Here is a 24,164-nt window from a genome sequence, read left to right as displayed (position 1 = left end):
ACAGCAGGGTACAGCCGGCCGGGCGACCTGATACGACGCTCAGAGCCCATCGCAGGCCCCTGCCGGGCCCACGGGGGGCGCCCACCCCATCTCTTCTTTGATGGTGACGTCACATCCGCGGAGGCTTCCAAGCAGCATTTGATACTGAAAACGTGGATTTTCCTCTATGATTAATCATAAATAATGTACTCATAGAAGGAGAATCTACCTTTTAAATACCAAAGAAGGATTCTTTCCAGGAGATCCGCGCACCTGTGCTCGAGTCATCAAAAATTAAGTCACATAGGGCAGACAAGGTTCCCCAGGTAATTGGAATGACAGACCCATAACATAATCTTCACCAAGTTGGATTCTTGGCAAGAAAAAAGTCTCGTAAACATGGACGATTCTAGGCGTACGTCCTCAATCGCGACACGGCGTGTGGCTCCCCCATCCTGCCCCCTCTCCGGCCGGAGGGCTGGCCTTACAGTCCCTCCCAGAAGTGTGTCCAAAGCAGCATTTGATACTGAAAACATGGATTTTCCTCTATGATTATCTATGAATCACGTAAACATAGAAGGAATATCCACCTTTTAAATACCAAAGAGAGATTGAGTTCTGGAAAGGACAAGTCTGTGCGCTGCTTGCCAAAACCGGAAGCCAGACAGCAAAGCCAGCTGTCCGGTCCCGACTCGGCCGCGGGGACACGCCGCAGCCTCTTCGCTCACGAAGGATGCCGGCTCCTCGGTGACAAGGGCTCCTACGGATGATGAGTCGGCAGGCACACGTCACGAACGAAAGCACACGCTCCGAGGCCCGCCACCTTCTCACTTACCCCGGAGGGGCGTCGCCTCCCCCCTGGCCACCTGCCTTCGGTCCAGGAAACGTCCCAAAGTAGCATTTGATACTGAAAACGTGGATTTTCCTCTACGATCAACCATCAACCACGTAATCATAGAAGGAAAATCTACCTTTTAAATACCAAAAGAGGTCCATCCTGGGAAGCGATCCTATGCACAATCCGTCAGAAAAGAAAGCGAAGCTACATGGAAAAGACCGTTTGGCGCCATGAAGAGCTGCGACACCGTGACGACAGACCCCAGCCTCTCCCTCAAGAGTGGTGGGTGGCCCACAGACACACATGCTGGGACCCCCCGCCTTCTCACTTACCCCAAGGGGCTTAGCCACACCTGGCCTCCCTGATGGTACTTTCGGTGCGGAAAAGCTTCCAAGAAGTTTGATACTGAAAATGTAGAATTTCCTCTATGTTTAACCATAAACAACATAAACATAGAAGGAATATCCACCTTTTAAATACCAAAAAAGGGTTTAGTCCTGGAAGCACAATCCGTCAAAAATAAAGGTGACAGAAAGTGCTCTGGGAGTGGGCCTCCTGGGGGACAGTGGGGACACTGAGCTCCGAAGGAGGACATGTCCCATCACTAACAGAAACGTACATTTAGGATCCCCCTTCCTTATGCCCCTGAGGTGGGGCGTTAACCTTTCTCTCTCTTCCCTGAGGGGGATTTTGTGTTCAAAATGTTTGAAGAGAACTTCAGATGCTGAAAATGTGGATTTTCCTCTATGTTTAACCATAAACCCTGTAAACATAGAAGGAAAATCCACCTTTGGAAAGTCAAAAATTGAGCAGCCCTGAACACAGCGCACCAAAAATGAGCGCCACCAAGGGCAGTCGTGCGCTTTTTAAGTTCCGTGAAGGAACCATGACGTCGGACCCTCGCATCTCCACCTACAGACGATGGACCTGCTTAAAAGACACGTGACCTGGGGTCTACCCTACTGTCACTCTCCTGATGAAGGGGACCCTAATGTGTCTTCCCCAGTGGGGAGACCACGGCCAGGAGTGTTTCTATTCTAAAGCAGGATCTGATTCTAAAAAAGTGGGTGTAGGTCAAAAACTCACGATAAATAAAGTAAACGCAGTAGGGACAACTATTCTCTCTGTTTCAAAAATATCATAGGAAAAAAAAAAAAAACCCTCCAGAGTTCCTAAGGTCAGTGTGATCTCCACAAGACCCTACTAAGGCATTCTATGACAAAGGTCACATAAAAGTGTACTGGATAGATGAGCATCCTTTCACATACCTTGGAGGGTGGAGGACATCAAAGAACCTTCCAGAAAGTGAGACTTATGTCCAGAAGTCCCAATAGGCAGGATTCTATGAGTCGGTGTGATAGGCTGTCAGGGGTAGGTTAGACAAATCGATCACAAACAATATCGATAAAACGCAACCGAGAGGCAGCGAAGCATGATGCCCGCCAGCCACCGCTACTGCCCTCCTCCACCTCAAAATATTGCGCAGCTTCCAGAAAAATTATTTTCCAGGTGGATTGGGTAGAGAGACTTACCGAAATAGGTGCTGTGAATCCTTGGCAAAGCACGCCTCCAAAAGCAGAAACTAAAGCACCGTGAACCCCAGACAGTCCCGGCTCGTCAAGGCTTCCATCGACTCCAGGAGACTCCTGAACACAGATGCGACAGAGAAGACGAACGGGCTGGCTGGCATCCGGCATAAACGAAGCGCACACTCCAGGTCCACCCTCCATTCCTAGTCCACAAAGAACCACCAACACCAGTGCTGCTTTTCTAACGTTGGGATCAGTGCAAAGAAAAAGCCTCGTGCCCGAAAACTCACGATGCAGGAGGCAGGCGGTCTTCCTAAGGACGCACGGAACCTGAGGGTAAGTGGTCCAGGCAGCATCCATCACCTGCAAGGAGCAGAGTCCCTCCCTGGCACTTGCAGCTTGTTGAGGAAGCAACCCTGCTCTCCCGGCGTCCCCAAGCACAATTTGTCATAAATAAAGCTAACACACAGGGCCAAGTATTCTTCACATACCATTGAGAGCAACGCCATGTGCCCCAGGCCGGTACCGCCTCCGCGCAGCCCTGTCAAAAAAACACGAGACATTGCTGGTTAGGGGATCAGATGGTCTAAGCAATAAAATGGCTCTCCTCCGTGGCCATGATTCATGTCCCCAGGGGTGGCTCTTGCAAGCACAGCCCCGAATTGGAGCACAGGCCACCAAGGAATGGTGGGTTATGATTTTTTTTTAAGCGGAAATGCAGGCAGCCAGGCAAGATCTGGCACAGATGTAGTGACCAGCCAAGGCACACACCTCCTCAGGTATCCCGGGAGAGCAATGTCAACCCACCTGTTGTCTTTTCCACGAAGTCAGCATCACTCCATTGAGTGTCCTGGGAGGGTGAAAATGCCGGCTAGGGTCCTAAGGGCCAGCGGGCTGAGAACCGTGTCCGCTCACTGTGTTGGCTTCATCCCCTTCCCTCTCCCGCTACCCCCCACTTTCTCCTGGAACGGTCTCTGAGAACACTTCTTGAATACATCACTTGCCCACAAATGTCAACGAACCCCCTCCAAGTTTACAAAAAAAGTATGTGTTAAAAACAGTGGCTTGGAGACTATAGAAAGTAAAATTACAGACTATGTCTTGGGGAGCTGGGGTATCCCCACAATCAGGTGAGAGAGGACGAGGGGGCATTTGAAGTGAATGTAAAGACCCTAACGTCTCTCTTTCTCTTAGGCACCTAGAAATTACAACTTTCCCAAGCAAACTGGTATTTTCCCTCTTAAAAAAAAGTGATTAAAATAAAGTCACATTAAGTTATGTACAAAAACATCATACGCCTGCGACACATTCACAAAAATTCCCGTGATCATCTAGCATTTGTCATTTTAATTCTTCCAGTGCACATCTTTGTCTCATCTGTTTCTTCAGAGCTTAACCCATGTCCCGTTGGCCCTGAGAATATTCGCTGCAGCGGCGCTCGTGGCTACAGCGTTTACCGAGGTGACTCGCGGGTGACAGCCCTAGCCTCGCCCCCAAAGTCTGCCACGAAACAGCCCACTTTTATTATCATTTTCACATCACTCTAGTACATCTATAGTCTTTGGAATCAAACGACATCATTCCGTTTCTAGCGTTCTGTTTTTAATGGTAGTATTTCCATTTACAAAATATAGTAATTCTCGATCACTGAAAATGTTAAATCCTCCAAAACATAGCCTTCCTACGCGTGATGTTAAATTAACACTGGCGGCGAGCTGTACTTTTTTCTTTCTCAACGGGAAATGGGTTAAACTTTGAAACACCAAGGAAGCGATTAGTGTATATTTCTGGATTCTTTTAAAAATTGGAAAACTGTGTTAAACATATTTTTGTTCACATTTCTTTATCATTTAAAAAAAATTAATTGGTTTCATAGAACCTAAGTTTTCACATTTACAGATTTACCCTAACAACAAAATTCTATGGTGATTCATTAAGTAAATTATTAATTCTCAGAACAGAAAAATCAAACAAAACACTTGCCATCTGGTCAACCATCCGTTCCCACACCCTTAGAGGCTACCATTCCCTCCTGCTCCTGAACCTGACACCGCGTGCAGCGCATCCTTCGAGAAGGCATTTGATGATGAAAAGAGATCAACCGTGCAATATCTGCCATAAACAAAGCAAATACATCACGGACAACCTCCTTTCGAACATCTCAGACCAGCTTCTGCGACCGGCGGCTCCTCCGCTGCTAGGGCATCCTTCTGCAAGGGAAAGCGAAGGCAAAGGTGAGATGCAGAGAACAGATGCCACCGAAGACATCGCGCGCCCTCGGGGCCTGCCTGGGACGCACCTGGGCGGTGCAGGGCACCGTGGTCCTCCCTGAGCTTACCGGCACGGTTCAGGAGCCCTCTGACGGGGCTCGCTTCTGAAAGGGAACTGTACCTTTCCTGTCTCCTCAGGCCGAAAAACGAAGACACCAGGGGACGACTGGTCTCTACACAGGTGACTCAAAATCAGGGTCCCTTCCAGGAGGTCCTCTGAGCTGGAGAGAGTTTCTGAAGGTCCATGGACTGGGTGGCGCGTGTCCTACAGAGAACACTCAGCCTGCTTTCTCTCTGCAGCTCGGGAATCCTGGGAGGTGCTCCCACAGTTGCGCCTCTCCTGAGGCTGGCACCCTGTCATCTGCAAAGGTGTTACCTAGTAAGACAGGTTAACTGTGGTGATACGTCCTGGCCAGGCTTTCCTGACAGACTGCGGGCGAACATGATGTGAAGACAGCTGCTTCTCTCCAAAGCTGCTTTCACCTCTGAGGAGATCTCTGAAGGGGGGAGCAGGAGCCAACCACGATGTGGCCACCTGGGCGGCCAGCGAGGCCCAAGTGCCACAAGAGGGGCCATCATCAGCATCTCTTCCTGGAAGTTGGTGGTGGGCTTCGGCGACGGGACATGACACTCCAACAGAAGGGCACCCGTATTTTTCTTCATAACTAAAGCAAAGAAACACGGAGCGCCTCCTTTCTAGCACCGAAGTGCAGCTCCAAGCGTAACCCCGCGGCCTCCTGTCCTGGCCGGCACAGGCCCAGGGACGCCTCCTGGGGAAGAGAGATGTCGAGGGTTGGCAGACATCCAGGAATCCGTGACTGGCACTTACACACTCTGGACAATGAATCTTCACTTACCTGAGAGAGTGCTGACGTCACAAGAGTCCCAGAGCTCAAGAGGCCTCCCCTCTAAGTCTCCTTTGATACTGAAAAGAGGTTGGCCAAGAACGATTTGTCGCAAACAAAACAAATTCACCTGGGGAAACCTCTCTTCCGGGAGCACAGAGCAGAACCACGCATGGGTCCCTGTGGCGGCTCCTCCAGGAGGATGGCCTTGGCACGGACTGAACGTGGCGGCTGAGACAAGGGTGGCGGCATCTTTCATGAGGCACCTTCTGCACTCACAGCCATTCGCTGATCCCGTGTTGGGCCGACACCAACATCACTTCTGCGTTGATGGCATCGAGGAGCACATCCCTCTGAGGCAAGATGAACCTGGAAGACATCAGGCTGGGGAGGGTCAGTCCCACCGAAACAGCCGCTCTATGAAAACCTCTCTCCCAGACCCACGGCGACCATTGCCTCCCACCACACCCGGCGTCCCCAAACAATTCTACTGTGGATGAGTGGGTGACAGTCCACCAGGCGAGGTGTCACAGTTAAAATGCACACCTGGCAACCACCCAAATCCATCTCTGGAGAGATGCGGTGGACAGCTTTCACTGACTGCTTGGTTCTTTCAAGTGCTGGGGGCATTCTTCACCAGGGAACCCGGAGACATGGTGCAGTGGGGAGCTGGCATGTGACTGAGGCCTCACCAACTGTACCTGCGTGGGACTGAGGACGGCCAGACACTGAGTGTCCCTGAACCCGCCAACACACAGTGGACGAGGGGTGAATCTTCCATGTACATACCAAGAGAGGCAGTGACCAAAACCCCTTACCCAAGGTTCCACCGGGGCCAGGATGCTCTTCAGGGCGATATTTGATACCGAAAAAGAAGTGCACCATGTTTGTTTCGTCACATATCAAGCGAAAATAACATGGGCAACTTCTTTTCAGGTACCAGAGGTCAGTTCTGATGGATGCCGTCTGCCCCGGCTCACCTCCGGCAGTGTACCTGGGTGTGAAGAGACACAGAGGGTTAGGCGTGGTGGCGGGGCAAACACTGCCCACCAAACATGTGCTCGGAAGTGATGGTTACATGCTTACCCTTGCCAGCAGGGCCATGCATCTGGGGAGCCCTTGCAGAACAGGCTGAACCTAAGCCCAGGGGCATTGTGCGGACGTCATCGTGGATAAAGCAAAGCAATCCCAGACCCCCTCTGCTTCAGGATCCCAGGAAGTCTTCTTGGGCAGGATTCAATAATCAAGGCTGACGGGCTCCGCAATGTTTAGTATCAACTCCACAAATTGCTCGTTGAGAGCATCATTTCGGGGAAAGGGGGGCGGTCCCAGACCCTGAAATGAAGTCTCCTCCATGAGTCAGTGGTTCCGGTAAGGCTCCTTCTTGACAGGTGGGAAACCAAGGATATCGAATTAGGTGTAACAAGCCACTGACACAGTATCAGCTCACTGTGAACCCATTTGTGTGTCTTGCATGCTCCTGATTCCTGTGTCCCTCCTTAACGGTGCTCCTGGTTCCTCTGAGGCACAATTTGATTCTAAAACACCAGCAGTTCACATGACCTGTGACAAATCAGCAAACCCATCACAGAATGCCAAAGAACAGCAGGGACAAAGAAATTCTACCTTCCCTCAAGTCAGCACCACTTCCAGGAAGCCCTCCCAAAGAGGGAGGGACTCTGTGTGAATGGGTCAGGGGATGTGCCCTGGAGTCCACCATCCTTCAGGTCTCCGGGAGGGGGGCCCATGCCAGCGGCCCTTCCCTGGACACAAAACACATTAATAATGCATTACTTATCATTTATAAATTAGGCCACTAAGACAATACTTTAGAAGTACACACAAAGTAAGAACACCAGAAAAAGTCATTTTTTTTTTTGCTAAGAACACCTTACACAGCACATTGAGGACAGCTGATGCAAAGACACACATCACTGAAAAAAAAAATGCAGGTTTTCCAGTCACCACAGTGCTGTGGGGTCATCTGTTTATATCCCAAGTAAGAGAGCGCAACTCAAACTGGCTTGAACAATAAAGTGCTTTACAGGCTTTCTATTACTGATAGGCTAGCACAACTGAAAAGTACAAAGACATGGCAAGCTTCAAGCAGGGTTTGATCCAGGGGTTCAAACAAAGTCCGCTAGGTCTGGGTCCTCTACTGACTCCCCAGCATGGTACAGCCTCCTTCTCTGGGTCTGCACAGCTCCCTCGTGCAGGCTCCCAGGCTTGCTCCCCCTAGTCTGCTGACGCATCAGAGCTCACACTATCAGGCCACGTGGCTGCGGGAACATAAACGGAACTCAGGCGGCGCTCACGGAAGTAAAAGAAATACTTCCTTTCCCAGAAGCCTCAGCAAACAACTCCTTGGATTTCATTGGCTCAGAGGCGTTAGAGGCCCACCTTTGAACCAATCACAGCAGCAAAAGGGGGTGGGGAAAAAGGAGGTCACTCAACCTTGGGCTAGTGCGTGAACGCGTGCGTGTGTGCGTGCGCATGCGTACGTGTAGGGGCGGGGTTAAAGCCAAACCAAGCCACTCGGCGGGAAGAAGGGAGTGATCGTGAGAGAAATCTGGGGAACTTGAGGCAGAGAGAAAAGATTTGGCAAAAATCTTGACCGAAATCTACAAGTGCTAACGTGCCCTCCCTGAAATTGGCGCCCGAACTAAGAAGTCTTCAAGGCAGCATTGGATACTGAAAAAGAAGTGCACCGCGAATGTTTCGTCACAAATAAAGCGAAAAAGACGCGGGCAACTTCTCACTAAGTACCGCACGTCAGAACTGCTGGGCGGCGCTGCTTCTCCGAGGCGGGCGTCACTTCCGGCGGACTTCCTGAGAGCAAATGGGTCCTACCAGTGCTCGGGGCAACAAGCCTTCACGGAATGGGGGCCAGAGAAAGGTTTAATGTTTGTCAGAAACACAGAAGATGCCTCATGGACAATGCCGCCTCGAATGAAACGGAATGGCCTTGGGCCCTGACAATGTCACCTTTGCTGGCCAGCCTCGGCTCCAGGAAGTGTGCCCGTGGCAGACAGGACGCCGCAGGCCAATGAGTTATGAATGAGTGATGAACGGAAGCCGCGTTCCCAGTGGCCCGTGCGGACGACGGACCCAGCGGCTCCACATCTTCAGCCATCCCCACACTCACACCCTCGCCATGGCCTCCTCACAGGTAGAGTATACCTCCCACCCCTTGGCCTTGGCCATGTGATTTTCTTTGGCCAAAGGTAAGTGGGCAGAAATGTGCCAGTTCTAAGTTTCACTCTTAAGTACCCCTGGGTTTTCACTTACTTTCTCGTTCCTCTGCCATCGCCATGAGAACAATGTGCCAGCCAGCTCTAGAGGAGGGTGACAGAGGTTGAGTCCTACCTTCACCCCTCAAAGTAGGCTTCATCCCCAGAAGTCATCCTGGCTATGGAAGGGACATCTGAGACCAGCGGACCAGCAGACACATACACACTAAACAGAACACCTGCTATCAGGAGGAACATACCTTCACTGACGATAGCTCCGACATCCCTTTTCTGAAGTTGGTGTCATATCCAGAATGTGTCTTAGGCAGGATCTGACACTGAAAAGCATCCAATCTGTTTGAGTTTTTGATTTATAAGTCAAGCAAAGCTGGACAATAGATACAGAGGTGACGACAAAGCCTCTTTCACCAAGTAATGATCATGAACTTAAAATCCACCCAGGGAGAGGCTGGGTCCTAAGTAATAGTGACCCAGAAGGGGCACATCAAAACCACATTGTGACATCCTCGGTCCCCCATTCAACCACCCACTGATAGTGGTGCACACATCAATGGCCCATTTCATATCTAGAAAATCCTCCAGAGCAATATTTACTACTGAAAAGAGATGGGCCATGTGACGTTCATCATCAGCCTCTCATCAAACGGGAGGTATCACAGAATATAGTGATATCGCAACAAAAGATGCTCTCTCCCCCCACACACACACCCAAACCCTCTGGAGGGTAGACTGGACCCCTGAACTGGGCCATTCTGTGGGGTGGCCTCTTTCCTGGGTGAGGATACTGGTACCAAGGCCTCTTCCCTGACACTTTCTGGCTTCCTGGGCAGGAGCTGACACTAAAATATCTTTTACTGATAATTGTTTATATTTATTTTAAAAATGCAAGAGCCCCCCGAAGGGCAACTCTTCTTTAAATAGTGTAGATTCATACTGGCCCCAAATCCTCCTACATCTTCTCCAAAGTTGTCATGTGCATCAAGATGTCATGCCACAGATGGACTGGGTGCTGATGGATAGTCAAACAGGTGACCTACATCACAAATGAAGTGCACGTCACCAGTCTACCATCCCCTCAGGTACCCTGGAGAGCGGCTGGCACTACTGTCCCTTCAGTGACACTGCTGCTTGTCCAGAAAGCCATCTGAGCAGGACCTCGCAACAAAGAGCCACTGCCCACAAGGAGTCATAAGTAAATCAACACCCGCGAGTAGCCTCCCTTCACCACAGGGACACGAGCCCTTCCCAACCCGGCTTCCTGTCCATGGGAGGCCTGGGTCCTCAGGACCATGCACTACCCTGATCCCTGCACCATGACATATGTCACATAGTTTTCCTTCCTTGCATCTACTCAAGAGCTGGCAACGTCCATTCCCTGAAGACCGCATCAGGAAGAGGAAGTGCCTCCAGGGTGGGATTTGATACTAAAAAAGAGGTTTCCCGTGTATGTTTCATCATAAATAAAGAGAATACAACACAGACAACCTCTCCTTCAAGTATCGAAAGTTAGCACTGATCGAAAACAAAAAATAAACAAAACACAAAAACCAAAAATAAAACTGCCAAATGTTCCCAAATGATGGTATCAGCTCTAGGTTTTCCTGAGTCTATACTGCCCTGGGTAGACCAGATGTCATGTGGCACATATAGCAGAGAGTCTCAGTCAAGTGTCCCGCAGTGCTTTCTGGGGGTTGGCCAACACATCCTTTAAGACTTGGTCCTGACTGGATACAGGCCACCCATGAAATATCTTCCACCAACACAGAGAGCATTTACGTGCAACCTCTCTCCAGGTATCAGAGTTTTCCTGATGGTGGAACAAGTTTCTTTCTGTAAAAGCCCCCAGCAATGGTTTGTATCTCAAGGTCAGTGAGTAAGTCGGACATTTTGTGGTCAGGAGGCAGGTGACGTGGTCTGCTGTGGCTGACACCCAGGCCCAGCGTGGAAGTGCCTGGGAGCCCAGACAATCTTCCAGGCACAGTGTGGTTCTAAAAACAGATGTCAGGGATCGGGTTAGTTGTAAGTAAAGTGAGTGCCACCACGGAATAAACAAATTTCTTTTCCTGAAGTCAGTTCGCCAAATGTTTGCACCAGCTCTGAGTCAGCTTTTCTGTTTTGCTATAAAACACCTTTAATCATAGTTTTTTCATTGTAGGGGAAATACTGCTATCCACAGACTTTTTTTCATTTCAGAAGGGAGGTCAGTCAACCCTGACAGCACTGGGAACATAGGAGCCCAAAATCAAGAGGAAAAAAGTTCCAGGTTTCCTCTTGCAGAGTTATGCATTTGTGCCCTAGCCCCCCACCCCCAAGCTGGCCGCTAGGGTAGAGGACAAAGAATGACTGCGCGTGCTGCGTCCCTACACTCTTGCAGTCTCTCCTCTGATTTCTGCTTAACCACCGGAGCTCCCAGTCTTTCAGAACTCAGCGGCCACCTGCCCTGAAGACGACAGAGGCAATGGCGCAACCGCCATGGTCCCGTTTCCTTGTCTTTCTCTCCCTTGCTCTCAAGGCTCTTTTTAAGTAGAAGAAACTATGTTTGGGCCTCGCCTGATACAAAAAGCAGGCTGTGCCAGGCATCCGTGCCACCGCACCTGTTCCGGCTCTCATCAAAGTGGGGTTGGAATGGAAAAACCTGGCCCTTTTTGAGGACTCAATGCCACTTCCTAAATGCCACACGCAAGAGCCCAGAGTCATGGCCTATTGCCATCAAAACAGATGTACATCTGTATCCTACCTCTGTGCCTTGGCTTTAGAGCTGTCCAGGAGCCACTTCCTTTCCTGGAGCTCAGTGTCACCTCCACGAAGTTCTCCTGAAAAAGAATGGCAGGAGCGTTAGGGTCAGACACAACACGCAGAGCAAGGAAGCATACCTCTTGGCTCACTCACCCGGGATGGGGGCAACAAGTTCTGTCTTGTGCAGGAAGTGTTCCCAGCCAGTTTTTGATACTGCAGGGGTCAGCAGGAATAATTTGTTGTAAAAGAAATGAACATGCCTAAGGACAGCTGTCTTTAAGGGCCAGGGAGAGGGACCATCGATGGCAACACAACCTCCTCCCTGACATCGGCATCGCCTCCTAAGAATGAGTGGGAGAATGGACCAGGCATAAAGCACGTGGCTTCCAGTTAGCTATGTGCTCACTGCTCCTTGACCAGGGTTGATGACAAAGCCTTTTCCCCAACTTTGCGCAACATCAAGCATTCCTTCAGATTTCAAATAAATATACTCCAGAATTCTGGTTAGAAATAAAGAGGTCCGACCAGGGACCCCCAATGTCTCATCTGGATCTCAGAACTAGCGTTTCTTCCCAAAGATGTCATGATGTCCAGAACATCCTTTCAGAAAAAACTGGAAGCTGAAGGGCAGTGCTTGAGGCCACCAATGCTGTCTGTCCAGGGCATATCCTCCACACCCATCACTGATGGTGGCAAAGACCATCCATCTTTCCAAAGTGAGGCTGGATACTGAACTAGGCAGGCCACGTGTCATTCCTCAGAAGCAAGAAAAATGCAGCTACAGGTAACCTACCTGCACAGTCTGGGCACAAAGCTGTCGTGGGACCGCCATCTTCCTCCAGGTGGGCAACAACTTGGGAAGTCCTCCTGAGAATGGATCAGAGAGCGAAGGTTAATAGAATAGGTGGTAAAGGCCAGTACTGAGATGGGCTTAGTGGTAAGCAATTTATTCACACCCACGGTCCCCTTCCCTGAAGCTGGGGTCTGGACCACAGGGCCTCCAAGGGGGATCTGATACTGGAAAGGGGGTTAGCTAGGTGTGTTTCATCCTCATTAAAGAAACACACCTAGAAAACTTCCCTCCAGGTACCACTGATTAACACGGACATGAATACCACTAAATTCTTCCCCAGACCTGACATTCAGTCCTAGATGTCCTGTTAATATGGGCTGAACACTGACGTTAGTAGAATAGGTAATGTTAGTCATACACCTAAGGCATAGGCCCTGTGGTCAACCACTCTTTTCTGTCCACTGGATGGGAGCTGACAGTAACAGTGACATCCTTCCCTGCCTGAAGCTAGGACCTGGACCAGAGGGCCTACAAGATGAGATCTGATACTGGAAAAGAGGTTAACCAGGTATTTCATCCTCATTAAAGAAACAGAAACCCAGAAAACCTCTCTTCAGGTACCACTGATTAACACTGCAAGACCACCGCCGATTCTTTCCTAGATTCGCCACTCAGTCCTAGTCCTAGTCATCTCGTTAACAGGGAATCAGATACTGCGCATTAGTCGCTTTGCTGGCATAAGCTGTTAGTTGCACGCATGCTGTCCATCAACCATCCATCCAAGTACCCAGTGGAGCAGACCCCAATGGCCTCTTGCACTTCCCGAAGTCACCATCAAGGACAGAGGGTGGTGATACGACAGAAGGCTGGTCACAAGAGCTATCACACTTATGGTTAAACCCATCAGGACAAACTTTTCTCAATTGCCATAGAGAGACACGGATGGCCCAAGTAAAGGCTGGCTACCCCAAAGGCCCTCCCCGGGACTCCCTAGGTACTGAAGTGCGATGGCCCAGCGACCTGCGTCGTAAATAGAGTGCACGCACTCTGGTCAGCTGACCACTCGAGTACTTTGGGGTGGTGCAGACAGCATGCCCCTTCCACAAACTTGGGTGGCCTCGCACCTGGGAAGCCCTCCAAGGAAAGAGATCCTACAGCAAATAAGTTCAAGTTTGTCACATCTGGCACAAGTGCAGTGAACGCCTTGCAGATGCTCCTTCTTCCAGTCCAGCTGAGCACGGCTGGCCCGGGTTTCCTGTCTCCTTCCCCAAAGCTGGCACTTCTTCCAGAAGATCTCCAAGGGGGGAATTAGATACTGAGGGTTAGTGGACCAGGTCACAAACGGCACAAATAAAGCGTGTGCTCTCTGGTCAACCATCTCATGTATCCACGCATGGGCTGATGCCACTCTCCTCGTCCACAAGTTACCCCTGCGCTCGAAGCCGCCACGCCAGAGTGGTTTCGCTGAAAAGGCTGCTACTCGTGAGTTATCCTCACACGAGACAAACACATCACGACCCCTGCTGAGGTGCACTGAGAGCAGAGCTAGGTCCCCACCCCGCAGCTGGTGTTAGCTCCAGGAAAGCTTGCGAGGCGGGATTAGATACCGCAAAGAGGTCGACCGTGTAATGTGCGCCATAAATAAAGCGAACGCGCCACGGACCACCTCTCTCCAAGTACCAAGCAGCAGCAGTACTGATACGAGGACAGTGGCTCTTCCTCAAAGCTGACAGCGCCTGCTGGAAGTCTTCCAAGGCGAGATGTGATATCGAGAAGAAGTAGACCATGTGTCCTACGTCATAAATAAAGCGTACACACCACGGTCAACCGCATCTCCAAATACCGTGAAGTGATGCTCACCCTGACTCTCTTCCCTTAATTTGGCATCACCTCCAGGAAGCCCTAGCAATGTGCCCCAGAAATGATCGGCAATCAGCAAACGTGACAACGACCATGAACCCACGTCCGATGCCACTACCACCTCCAGAAATGCCATGTAAGGCCAAGATCGGGTGCTAAGTATTGGTTGCGGGACCAAAACGGCCAGTGTCATAAATAAAGCACGTGGTTTCCAGCCAGTCACCTGGTGACCACTGCCAGATAGCGCCAATCACACAGGCCCTGCTCTCGAGTTGGCATGGCCTCCAGGGAAGACCCTTAAAGGTGACCGATGCCGAGAATTAGTGGACCACGTTACATACGTCGTCAATAGGACGTGTGCTCTCTGGTCTACCATCTCCTCACATACTGCGGAGTGGTGCCGAAGCCAGACCAGTGTGTCTCCCGCGAAGGTGGCTTTGCCTCTGGGAAGCCCTCTGCGACTGAATTTGATATTGAGAAGACGTGGACCATATTACATACGACACAGAGACAGCGCATGTCCTATGGTCAACCATCTTTTCAGGTACCGTGGAGGGGGCTGACGTCAGAACCGGCGTCTCTTTCCTCTCGTTAGCATCACCTTCAGGAAGCCCTCTGAGGCTAGATGCAGTATTGAGAAGAGGCCACCATGCAAAGGCTGCTAGAAATGCAGTGGACGCAGCACAGAGAAACCCCTGGAGGACCCGGAGTGGAGATGACGCCAGGACGGACGCAATGCCTGAGACTTAGTATCGCCTACAGCGGCCCCCCGGGTGCGTTTGCTGTTATGAAAAGGTGGCCCAGGGAGCATGCGTTGTAAGTAAAACATATGAAGCATGGTCGACTTCTACTAAGTACCCCAAAGCGGTACTGGTGCCAGAACCGGTACCTCGTCTCTGGAGGCTGGCGTGACCTCCCTGGAGACCTTCACAGCTGAATCTGATACTGGAAAGAAGCGGACCATGTCACATACGCTGTTAATAAGATACATGCAGTGCGGTCCAACCCTCTCCAGGTACCGTGAGGTTGGTGCTGACGTCAGAACCGTGCTCCGACTTGACTCTGAGGCTGGCGGCATCTTCGGTAAGTCCTCTGAGGCTGGATGGAGGTGGGGAGGAAGGGGGCCACGCAACATGTTTCGTCTGTAAGCGTATGCGCGGGGCCAGTCAGACCTTCGCGTAGGGTCAAGGTCAAGTCCAGACCCAGGGCATGTTCCCGAGATGACTAGACTCGATATGGGAAAAGAATAGACTGTACATGTATCGTCAATGAAAACAACGAGTCAGTGTCTTCAGTACCTGGAGTGGCCTCATCTCACGCACACGCAGATCTGCCTCTGCATGGGCACTTGGTCCTGAAGCCATCTGAGGACAGCTTGGAGGCTGACGAGAGGCAGAACATGTGACATCTCTCCTTCATAAACATGGCGACACTGACCGCCGTTTCTTCAAGGGTGACGTGCCAACGTGGAAGCAGGACACCTTCCTAGAGGTTGCCATTGTCCCAAGGAAGCCCTCGGAGGCTGCGTTTGACACTGAGGAGAAGACTGTGTCGCAAGCATTAACAGATTAAGCACACATCAAACAGTCTACCATTCTGCCAAGTACCATGGAGAAGGGGTGCCGAGGCCGGTGTCGCTTCTCTGCTTCGGGCTCTCTCTGGGGTGGTTTGGATGGCTGGGCTGGATACCAAGAAGCGGTTTACCGTCCCACATACATACTCAAAATGTATGTGGGACGGTAAACCATTTCTTCAAGTACCGCACGAAGGCAGTGATGACCAGAAGAAGGCTCGCGTCCACGAAGCTGCCTCTGGGGACCTCTTCAAGGCTGCATTTGATGCTGAGAAGAAGCAGGTCATGATGGATACTAGACAAGAGCCGTGAAGTCAACCATGTCCTTGAATGCCACAGAGCAGCACCGATCCCAGAAAGAAGCAAGATCTCCTCCCCAGAGATGGCGAGACTTTCCGAGGCAGAACTTGGTATAAGAAGGGTGAGAGTACGTCATTTCGCGTCATGCAGAAAAGAACATGCCCCACAGAAAGCCATCTCTTCGAGTGTCATGGAGAGGCCTGCCGTTGGGTCCAGTGGCACCTCCCTGAAGATGGCGTCGTTTCCAGGAGCCTCGAGGATGGATTTGATACTGAGGGTTAGTGGACCGTGTTACATACGTCACAGATAAAGCGTACGCTATACGGTCTACTATCTCTCCAAGTACCACACAGGGACGCCGAGGACAGAGGTTGAGGACGCGTCCAGAAACACTTCCAGAGCTGAGGAGATCAGAGGGCAGGTCGAGCACAACACATGCATCATGCGACAAGCACACACAGGTAGGAGTCTTGTTTCCACTGTCGGGAGCCGATGCTGATGCTGAAACTGGCGGTTTATCCCCCAAGTTGGCAACTCCTCCAGGAAGCCCTCCAAGGCTGTATGTCCCACTGAGCAGAAGTGGACGATGTTATGGATTTCATCATTCCAGAAATACTGATTAAGTGCCTACTATGTGCCAGGCACCACGCTGGGTCTGAGGGAATGGAGGGGTGGGCATAGAGGGAGGGTGGGCATGGCATGTGCCTAACAGAACTGTGTGAGAGGCGGTGAGCAAAATGAGAAATATGAGACGGCCTGTGTGCAACCAAGAAGAACAATCATCTACATCTAGTTACACCAAGCAGGCCAAGCAAATGGTCTCAGGGCCTGTGAAGCCCAGGATGTGAGCTCTAGTTTGGAGCATAAAAAATTACGCCACAGGAAAGACTGACGGCCATCTCGGCCTCAAAGGCAGGGGCGTTTCCAGGAGGTCCTCTCAGGCTGGCCTGGATTTGCGCAGTAACCACCAGGCCATCGGCGTAAACTAAGTAGACCTTTTTTTTGGTCAATGGACTCCCTAAGGCCAAGACCTCCATCTCATCCCAGTGTTGGCACCGCCTCCAGAAAACCCTCAGAGACGGAACTTAATATTGACCAGAGGTGGACACTGGTACAAACAAGTGGACTTCAACACAGGGAGGTATCTCTTCAACAGCACACAGCGTGACGGAGGCTGACTGGCGGGTTCCCCTGGAGGTGGCATCATTTCCGCGAGGCCCTCCAAAGCTGGCCGGGCTACTGGGACGTGGCGGACCGTGTCACAGAAAACTCTCCTTGTGCATACGCCAGGGCAAATCGCGTCTTCGAGCACCATGGCTGAGGCTGGAACCGAAGTCTTTGCCCCCAACTTGCATCGCTTCCAGAAGCCCCCCCCCCCCGCCCCCGCCGCCCCCGCCGCCCCCGAGGATGCAGCTAATAGGCCTTGTCGCACAGTTCGGGCGTCAAACATAGGCCATGGGATTTACCACGGAGCCGCGCGGAGCTAAACCCAGCGTTCTCTTCCCTCACGTTGGCAACACCTCCGGGGTGCCCTCCGAGGATGGATTGGATACTGAGAGTTAGTGGACCATGTTACATAGGTCAAAAATCACAAAGCCTACGTTCCATAGTCTACCATCTCTTCAGGAACCATGGAGTGGTGCTGACCCCAGAACCAGGGCTTGTCCCTGAAGTTGGTGTCACGTCCAGAAAGCTTCCTGAGGCCTGACTGGCACGGAAGCAGGCACGTGGTGAACACAGACAACCCCCTCCTCAAGCGTGGGGGAGCAGCGCTGATGGGGAAGAGGCGCCCCTACCCTGAAGCGGCGTCCCGCCCTTCCCCCCGCCCCCCGCCAGGAAGGCCGCGCCAACTCGTAAAGATGGAGACGAGGTGAACCACGTAACGTGGACCATGCTTCGGCCATCACGCGGTCAGCCATCTCTTAATCAAAGTGCAGGGCAGTGGTTTGCTCTGCATGGCAGGACTAGAAGCCCTCATGGCAGAGCTCGTATGTGAAAGCAGGTCGCTCAACTTCTAGATGACGACCCACCCAAGCTCGTGGAAGCTATGACAGTTCTCGCCATACACCGCACCACCTTTGACACTCAGACCATAGGACCGAGCGGGCAGTGAGCCCTGGCAGCTCCATCCCGCCATCCCCCCTCCTCCAAGAGGCCCTCCTTGGGTCTCCCCATCCCCCGTCGTAGCCCAACTATCAATGCCACCACGTCACATGAATGAGACACGCAGCCAAGAGATTGGCTGGTGTCCCAGGCAAGGGGAAGGACAGGTTCCTGCTGGTGGGAGGGCACGGCTGTCCTCCAAAGTCTCGGCCCAGTGCAGAGCGTGTCATCCTCCTGCTCACGATGCACGTGTTAAAGACCAAATTCCTCAGAACGGCATCGTGTCTTCAGCCTTCACCCCCATCCTCTGCCCTGCTCCCCGAGCCCTGACACCACCTGAGGCCTTTGCACCCCCGGACCCCCCCGCAGCACCCTGCCTGCGCCTTGCCTCCGAGCCCAGTCAGTTTCCATGTGGTGAGTCGTAGAAATAAGCTCATGTTTATTAGCCACTCATGAGGCGCTGGAGCTAGAACTCTGACTGAAACGTGGTGCCTGCCCTCCTGCAGCTTCCAGCCTAGCAGGGGACAGCCACGTCGAAACGATTACTGCAGAGCATTGCTCTCAAAATTAAAAAAGGCCCAAGGGTTGTGAAGGAGCAGGGAGCATTTAATAAGAAAATCTGACCAATGGGGGAGGTGGGGCTTCTCAGAAGAAGTTTAGAATAAAAGATGAAGGATGAGGAGACTAAGCCACAGAGAGAGGGGACAAGCGTGGGCGGCACGGAGGGGAGGCGGAGGACGGGATGGAGACTACGCAAACGGAGCATGGGCTGGACCGGGCACAGAATCGACGAAGAGTGGACTGGATGGACAATGACCAGAAGGAGCGCGGATCAGGTAGATGGCTCGTGGACCGCAAGGATGCTCATGAACCAGGTAGGTGGAGCACAGTCTGAATGAAGGATGCTAACCAAAGGAGCATCCCCATGGATGGGAAGTTAAGAGAGTGCTAATAAAGAGAGGTAAGAGCTAGGCGGGAAGTAGGTCATTTGGAGTTGTATAACAAAGGCTGGAGATCACAGGTGTATCCTCATCCAAGCCAAAGTCCTGCCTAGCTGATAAAAGACAGGAGTTTCTTGTTTCCATAAGGTATTTCTTGCAGATGTGTAAAGAGAGTGCTGCTGCGGACACGGGACGGGGCGAACAGGAGTCCAAGGCACGGAGACTGGCACCCTGGGTAGGGTGGGAGTCATGGGAATGGGGAGAGGTGAGCGTGTTTGTCAGGAAGACGAGCATGAGACGTGGGCATGGCCCAGGTGCGGGTGAGGCTTGGTGACCCCGGTGAGAAAATGTCAAGGATCTTTGTCGATGTCTGGCATGGAAGCTGGGAAAGAGTGGGTCACGCTCTGGGCTGGGCGGCACCGAACGAGACACGATGGTTGGTGGGGAGGTGGGAATTTCGTTCGGGGCACACAGAGTTCGACATGCCGATGAGAAATCCTTGTGGAGACGCCACGCCCACAACCTGACAGAGGCCATAGGTGATCTCAGTGACAGCTCTTTTAGTGGCGTAGCGGAATCAAGCCGAATAAAAGTGAGATGCAGAGAAATGACCCGAGAGGGTCGGAGCTCGAGGGAGGAGGTGGATTTCTGAGGTTTTCAAATTAAACAGACCACAACATGATGAGAACCTGTAGGAAGGCTCTAGAAGAGGGGGGACGGGAGGTTCTTAAACATGCAGTCAAAATGGCAGTCAGTGTAAGACCCCTGAGAGCTGGAGGATGGCGCCCAAGGGTCTGGTGGCAGCGTGCCAGGGGGCCAGCGGCAGGCTGCTCCCTCCACTGGCCGCCAAGGAAAGAGAAGCAATAGGGCGAGGCTAATGGTGGGAGCTGGGGAGTTCATACTGACAGCTGTCATTTTCTCTGTTCCATGACTGGAGAGGAAGTCGCTCATGCCTCCCCTTGGGTTGGGAACTGTCTGGGCAGGAAGGGGTCACCATGGCCTCAGCTTTGTATCCCCAATGCCCAAAACGAGGCATTCTTTAGAATAATGAGGAATGAAAGAATGGACAGCTAGCTCCAAAGAGCAGAGATGGACCCTGAAAGTGTCTTCGTCCTCCTAGATAAGTAACATAAGTGACATGTGTCCCCAGTTGCTTTCTGGATCTCTAGAGAGGTAGGCGAGCCCACTGTTCCCACCTGACCACCCAACACTCAGACACCTGGACAGGTTGAAGGGGCGGCTGGTGGCGGGTGGCCTCTCGCCTCCTCAGGCCCTGTCATTGCCCACTTCCTCGCCTGTCCGTCTGCTCAGTCATTCCTTCGACAGCACACCGGTTCACCTACTCGCGCACCGGATCCCTCACAAAGCGACTCCTTCATGCACTCATTTACGACCTGTCCTTGCATAGACAGACTCACCCACATATCCTCCCACGGATTCAGCCACGAAAGCACATTTCCCCCATGCAGAGACCGAGGCTGCCCTGACTCCATGTTCCTGCCTCCCAGAGCTCATGGTTTATATGGAGGAAGATGGACACTTGACCCACATGTCGATAGGAGATCATAGAAGTATGCAATGTCTTAAGATTTCAGGTTTATAATCTCTAGTCCAGAAATGGTAAGAAGTTTCAGCTGCTACAGATGGGATCGGACCAGAGAAAGTGAAAAGAAGCAGTTCTCACCTCCCGAGATGGGGGGTGGGGACAGAGCAGGGAGGTGAGCAGAGGAGACGCTGGTAAGACCAACTCACACCTTATCATTTAGGAAGAGTGCGAACAGGAGGAATGAGAAAAAACAGATACGTACTCGACTGAACCATTACACATCGGGCAAAATCAAGAGACTGCTATTTCATTTTCTTACCATTAAGAAATATAGATGTAAGCATGGTTTAAAAAAACCCCAAAAAACTGAAACATAAGCACTAACACACTATGAAGCTGGTTATGTACTTTCTAAATCACCAGAGTGAAATTTTTAAAAAGAAAACTGTAGTCTATATGAGACGGCAGGGAAAAAAAAGAATAAAAAAAATACGTATTAAGTGCAATTTTTTAAGTCCGAACCAGATAATCAAGAAAAAAAAAATGTAAATGGGTTCTATACCTTTAAAAGGGGGAATTTTTCAATTTAAGTCAAAAGCCTGAAATCCAAACTACATGTTGTCTCTTTGAGACACACTTTAAATAAACTAACTCCAAAAGTTCAACTATTAGGGATGGACGCAGATAAATAAGGCCTTAGTTTTCATGCACGTGACTTTCAGGCAACCACACGACCATGCACTGACATCTCAAAAGCCACGGAATTCATACACAGGCACACTGCCAGCAATCAGCTCCCTATCAATGGCACCTCAGTTTTGCATATACAGCAATTTGTTCAATTGTCTGTGCGATTTCTTAAATATCTCATTACAGAGGCTTTCACAGGGTGTTCTGAGGAGCATTTGGGGCCTCCCCTGTCCCTGGCAGAATGATGCCCACAGCTCAAGGTCACCACCGAGCTCCAAATAGGGCAGTTTGATTTGATCTCTTTTATTTATTGGGCTTCTGGGTAATTTTTGGTCTGAATAAAGGGCTTGGCTACATATGAATAACAGTATTTAATTACATTTTTCTTGTATTGTTTTAGAAAAATAAGTGGAAAATGGAAAAATAAAATTGCTGATACCTGTGGTAAGAGTGTAGATCTCATATATACTTAGGAAATTAAAACGAAGATGGAAACCATTAGGCAGCCCCAATGTGGCCAATCTTTAGCCTCAGTAATTGAATTTAAGGCAGTCAACTATGTGTTTAGAAAGAAAGAAATTCAAGAACATCCATGGAATGCTAGAAATTGTCTGGAAATGTGCAGAATATTGAGCTCTCGAGGAGCAGAATTCTTTGGAACATGCAAGTCTCAGGTTCAACTTTCAAACAACACTCTGCCGTGAAAACAGGCTTCCAGAAACAACCATATGAGAAAGTAGGGTTACCTGACTCATAAAGCAGAGGTGCTTCTGCAATTTCAAGTACCCAAGAACAAAACCATTAAACAAGTTGAGGAAAACCACCTCTCAGAGAAAGGTACAACCACAACAACCATGTAATATTCACAAACATTGACTTTAAGAATAAAATAGCATCCAAAAATGAGGGAGACAGATCAAAACACAGTTTCCAGAATCCTCTCAGTCCTAAAGATGTCAAATAGGCAAAAAGTAAATGACAAACGTATCTCAAATTTAGAGGCGAGCCATAGCATACTTAACAGAAAATGAAAAGTAAAGATGCTAATGTCATCAGTATTAGGTTGTACTTCCAAAAAGCTCTAACTAATATAATAAAACAAAAATAGATAAATGTTAGAAACTATAAGAATGAGATTAAAATTATGATTATTTATAGAATACTTAATTCTTTACTAAGAAAATCCAAAAGAATCAACTAAAAGCTAGTAAAACTAAATGTCTTCACATCAAAATCTGTTCCCTATCAGTAGGATGTACACCTTATTTCAAAAACCCATGAAACATTTACAAAATGGATTATATAAGACACAAAGAAGACATCAATAAATTCCCCAAAGCAGAATTTGCATGTCCACATTCTCTAGCCACAATGAAATATAATCACAATTGAATAAAAAGTATAAGCAACAACACATTACCCGAGTGATTTAGAAATTAATTTAAAATAAGCTCTACTTTTGCACATTTAATTAGGAAAATCATTTCTTCTAAGAATAAGAAGAAATGAAAAGGAAATTACAAATATTTTAAAATATTGAGAAGACTACATATTAAAGCTTAGGACATGCAGTCAAAATTGCAACCAGAGGCAAATTCATAGCATGAAATGCTTTCAATATTAAAGAACAATAATATAAGGGCTATATGGACAGATCCATAAAACAAGCTTAAGGAAAGCAGAAGGAAAGAATCTATAAAGAAAAAGGCAGATACTGTTGAATTTGAACAGACACGCACAAAAACAGTTGAATCGATAAATTATTCCAAGAACAGATTCTTTGAAAAAACCTCTAAAACAGAAACTTTTAGCTCATCTAATAAAAAGAGATAAAATACCCATACACAAAATTAAGAACAAAAATGATATAATCATAGAAATTGATTTTAGAATTTCATTATAAAATTATTATTTATAACTTCACGCTAATAATTTTTAAATCTCAGAAAATGGATTATTTTTTAGGATTAATAATAGGTTAAAAAAAATCATTAAGCACTTACTGTGCCAGACACGGTGTAAGGTACTTTATCTCTTTAATCCTCACAGTGGCCTTCTTAGCTATACACTCTCATTTTTAACAATTTAACAAATAAAGAAACTAAGAACTAGGGAGAAGACATAGTTTTCCTGAGGTCACATGGAATGACAGAACAAGAATTTAAACCGAAGTTGTCTGAGTCCAGTGCCTGTACATTTAAACACTGAGGTATATATTAGAAAAAGAAGCAAAAATTCTAACAATGTAGAAAATCAAAAGAATGCCATAAATACAGAAGAAATAGAAAAAGTTGTCAAAGAATTATCCCAGGAAAGTTACTTGGGTGAGTTCTTTCAAGCTTTCATGGAATAGATCATTTAAATGATATATATATATATATATGGTACAGAATATAGAAAAAGATGGTATGTTCCTAATTCATTTTACAAAGCCAACAACTTTGATCCCCAAATCAACAAAAACAAATAGGCAAAGTCCTAAATAAAATACTAGCAAAGCAAATCATGTAGTATATTAAAAGAACAATACACCATAACCAGGTAGAATTTGATCCAAAAATGTTTCAGTTTTGAAACATTGGTATAATTCATTGGATCAACAACTCAACAGAAAAACAACACAAATATCTCTACAGAAATCAAAAAAGCATTTCATAAAATTCAAAATTCACTCCTGTTTTAAAGTCATATATGAACTAGAAATACTTCATTAGCATTATAAAAAATATATAGCCAAAAGTTATTTATTATCATACTTAACAGTGAACCAGAAATAAGACAAAGACTTCTATTATCAAAAATTCAATGTTTTGGAAGATCTAGCCAATGCTATAAGACAAGAAAGAAAATAGAGGAGAGATATTGAAAAAAAGAGGCAAGAGTTGCATTATATAGATATGAATTACTCTC

General features: G+C 49.1%; 1 pseudogene across 1 annotated transcript; it reads right to left on the bottom strand.

The window, feature by feature from the left end:
• Positions 1-208: 208 nt before the first annotated feature.
• On the bottom strand, positions 209-17,339 carry LOC107497561 (annotated as a pseudogene). The gene is made up of 5 exons (XR_004950048.1): positions 15,121-17,339; positions 12,242-12,315; positions 11,450-11,525; positions 2,350-10,932; positions 209-2,179 (listed from the first exon to the last, which is right to left on the bottom strand). The product of XR_004950048.1 is annotated as an uncharacterized LOC107497561 (transcript).
• Positions 17,340-24,164: the final 6,825 nt, after the last annotated feature.

The sequence above is a fragment of the Rousettus aegyptiacus genome, unplaced genomic scaffold (genome assembly GCF_014176215.1).
Source record: "Rousettus aegyptiacus isolate mRouAeg1 unplaced genomic scaffold, mRouAeg1.p scaffold_m13_p_3, whole genome shotgun sequence".
NCBI lineage: Eukaryota > Metazoa > Chordata > Mammalia > Chiroptera > Pteropodidae > Rousettus > Rousettus aegyptiacus.
The sequence above is the reverse complement of the archived record's forward strand: the minus strand, read 5'-3'. Positions and strand labels throughout refer to the sequence as shown.